Here is a 4,031-nt window from a genome sequence, read left to right on the forward strand (position 1 = left end):
GGAGCGCGTTCGCTCCAGAGACGGGATTGGACCCAGGAGACGCCGGGCCGCCCCTCCTGGTTATTTCTCAAGTTTTATCACGCGGGGAGCTGGGGAGCTGCCCTAGCCTGCCCCTTCGCTCCCTGGGGGCCAGCGCCGAGTACTGGCTGGCGAGAGAGCGGTCCCAGCCCCACCCTCGGCCCGCTTTCCCACGCCCCTCGTCTGCCCCGCGGCGCTCCCGCCCGCCCGGGTCCGCCCGGCCCAGGCCTCCAGGATAGTCCCGGGGCGGACCCCTTACCCGCGCTGCTTGCGCATTCCCCGTGCAGGAACCAAGTCCGCCGGCAGGTATCCCTGTCCCAACACGGGCGCTCCGGGGTGCCAGGAACACCTTTGTGATTGGATCAGGGGATCCTCCCTTTAGCTTCTGATCAAATGCTGGGCCGCGTCTCTTCGTTAATACAACGTGTATATATTCTTTACAAATTTGACTAACATGGTAAGATAAAGGACGGAGGGGGAATTATCCCAAGTGGCATGAATAAGCTGGTATTTGGTATACCAGAAATTAAAACCAAGTAGAAGAAATTCTGATATCTGGCCATTTTAAGTACCTAAAATATGAATGATTACATTTAGAGCTTTCTTTACTGTCAAATTGGTGACCTTATATGTGAACTGTTGATTTAGTAATTCACAGCAATTGTACTAAGGTGCCATTTTCCAGTTTGCCCTAAAAGGAAAAATCTATCACACAAAACCCTTCACTCTAAAAGGAGGCTTGCAATCCAATATGACTCAACAAACGTATATCAAGGCTCAGTTTTCCGGGGCGTTGAGTGAGGGGCTAGAGGAAAGAGAAGGTACAAAACCTAGTTCCTGCCCCAAGTAACCCCAAGTCTAGAAGGGAATAAAGGCAAGCATTACAGCCCAACATGGTAAATGTTTTAATAGAGAGGTCACTTACAACAACACGTAAGCACATTCTTTCATTTCTCTCTAGATGAAATTTTGTGTCCTCAAATCCCCGACTTGGCAGATTGAGAAGGAACTCCTGGGATGTGTTGCTGCTCCTCAAAGTTCATGTATAAATTCCAAGGTCAGATTCCTCAGATACTCCAGATTAATCAGGAAAGGTGCCAGGGCCTTCATTCATCCTGCCCTGGTCATCCCAGCAGGCTGCTTGACTGAAGTCTGGGGCTTGCCTGAGACTCACAGGCTCGTAAAATTTGGACAGTAAGCTCAGCATCCAGTCCCATCTCTGAGGCATTCAAGGCACCCATCAGAAATCCTGTCTTAGGGGCACCTGGGTGGTTCAGAGGGTTAAGCTTCTGCCTTCAGCTCAGGTCATCATTCCAGGGTCCTGGAATTGAGCCCTGCATCGGGGCTCTCTGCTCAGCAGGGAGCCTGCTTCTCCCTCTCTTTCTGCCTGCCTCTCTGCCTACTTGTGATCTCTGTCAAATAAATAAATAAAATCTTAAAAAAAAAAAAAAAGAAAGAAAGAAAGAAAGAAAATCCTGTCTTACCTCTAGAGGCCTCTGTATGAAAGAGCTTTCCCAGTCTCAGAGAAAGGTCTCCAAACTTCTCTCCACTCCAATCATTTTCATCCCACCCAAGACCTCAGGGAAAGTCTCTCAAGGATACCTCTGGCCTCAGCCTGCCTTTAGAAACACAAATGAATCATGGCTTTCCTGTAACATAGATGATCCCATTGAACAGTGTGCTTTCAAAATTCGTATGTTGAAGAGCTAACCTCCATATAGCTGTATTTGGAGATAGGGCCTATAAGGAAGTAATTAACATTAACAAGGTTATGATGGTAGGCTCCTGATCTGATGGAATTAGTATCCTTATGAGAAGAGCTCCCCTTCTCTAGCTCTGTCTCTGTCTCTCTCTATTGCACACACTCTATCTCTCTCTCTCTCTCTGTTCCGTGTGTGGACACAGTGAGAGGGTGGCTATCTACAAACCAGAAAGAGAGTTCTCACCAGAAATCAAATAGACCAATACCTTACTTTTGGACCCTTAGCCTCCAGAACTAAGAACTAATGCTTGAGATAAGAACCAACAGAGGGAAAAAAAAGAGAGAGAGAGAGAACCAACAGAGAAAAGGAGAGGGAAGATCCTGTTCCAGACAAAAAGGCAAGTGCTGTGCTGAAGCATTAGAGAACCTGGTAACAGTTTCCTTCCTGGGGAAACAGAAAGGGAATTTTTCAGAACCCCTGGCGTTCAGAAGTTCTATGCCCGGGAATTAGGTTAGAAAGGTAGGCTTATCGCAAACTACGCTGAGGAGTTGAATTTCGTCCCGGAACAGGCGAAGAACCTTCTACTCAATCTGTAGAAATGGTTACTAACTACAGTTACGCAATCATCACTTTTGGTGAGTTAATGAACTCGTTAGCGTCATTCGCAACCTGTTTATGTCTTCATACAGCTTTCCCTTCATACTTAGGGAATAAAAGTCTTTGAAATGTTTTTCTCTATTCTAAGTGGCCCTACTTTTCAATGATTTCAATTTCATCTGTGTGAGTCCGACCTGTTCATTACTGTCATCCAAATGCCTAAAACCATAAGATAGCTATATCTGGTTGTTTCAGCTGTGCTCTGTGACTGAGGAGATTGCTAAGCCTACTGACTCTGGAACAGTTATTCTGAGCTTCCATTTTTAGCTTCTACAAAATAAAAGTTATAGGAGCCTATTCCAGAAATCCTATAAGAAAGCATATTGGGGATATATTCCATTTATATTGCAAATCTTCAGTGCAGTAAGCATAACTGGGTGTAGTTTTAGTCACTGAGTTGTTATGCCCTCTTTTGCTACAGCATGTGCTTGTCCATCATAAGTAGATTAGACTAAGTTCGAATGAAAAATGCATTTTTATAGTTTAGAAGAATCATCATAGGCAGTTAAAATTATAAATGTGACTTGAGGATAAATTAAAATTGCTTTAATTTTTCCTATGTAAATTATAATATGAAATGAGTTCATTGAAAATCTATTTAAAATATGAGCCTCAGTTTGAGTATAGTGAGAACTGAATCCTTCTATAAAGTTAACTTTATATCATCATGAGACATCATAAAGCATAAAGAGTTATTCTGAAATGTCTTTATTTTAATACCCCATTTCCCAAACTGCTGAAGCAGTTGGAAGTCACTCCTAGTAGGATAATGTACAAAAATGTAAAAGAAACATATTATATTCCCTTGTTATTTCTTAGTTTGAAAGGTAAGAGCAACAATAATAAAGAATCAAAATGGGAAGTGATTTTAGGTTGAAGTGCAAAACTTCAGCAACCCAAGTAAGTTCTAAAATTTTCAGAAGAAAGCAAACCTAAGATTACTAAGAAGAGTTGTCTGTACTTAGGAGGAACCTCTGGCCATAGAAGGGCTAATGACCTTAAGAGGCAGGAGCTAACCCCAGACCCACTGAGAAACCTGCTTTGCACAACTCAGTGCCAACAGGTGCTGATCTCACACACTTAACTTGCCTCTGTGGCTTATGTGGGTGGTTACATGGCAAGTGTGGGTCTCCCCAAACATGCCTATAAAATACAACCAGGGCAACTGTATGGTGTTTGGAGTAAACCTGCTAGTAAGGAAAGAGAAATTTGTGAAAAGAACCCTAAACTAAAACCAAGTAAAAGATTCGTCTTCAATAGTTCTTCTTGAGACATAAAATCAGTTCTGCCATGATATAGTAGCTCAGAATCATCTTGAGAATACCGCTTAGAATAAATGGTCACGGTAATATGCAGTAATCGGGCAAATTATTTGTTGGATCAGCAGTCAGGAATACTGTACATGTGTGTACTCAAATGCCAGGAGACCTTGCAGACTTTATTTTTGGAAATTAGCTCTCCTTAATCTCCCCACTTGCTCTTTCAGAGAGACTCCTTCCTCATACTTGGGAACCAAGCAGCAAGTTTCCTCCAGGAGTAACCATCTCTGCTCCTGCCACTCAGGAGAAGATGCTGCTTTTCCTATATCGCCTTTCCAAAGTGTGACAAGAGGCCCTCAGCTAATTTCCCAAACACCATTGAGAGCAGCCTTGA

This window comes from Martes martes (genome assembly GCF_963455335.1).
Source record: "Martes martes genome assembly, contig: scaffold_445, whole genome shotgun sequence".
NCBI lineage: Eukaryota > Metazoa > Chordata > Mammalia > Carnivora > Mustelidae > Martes > Martes martes.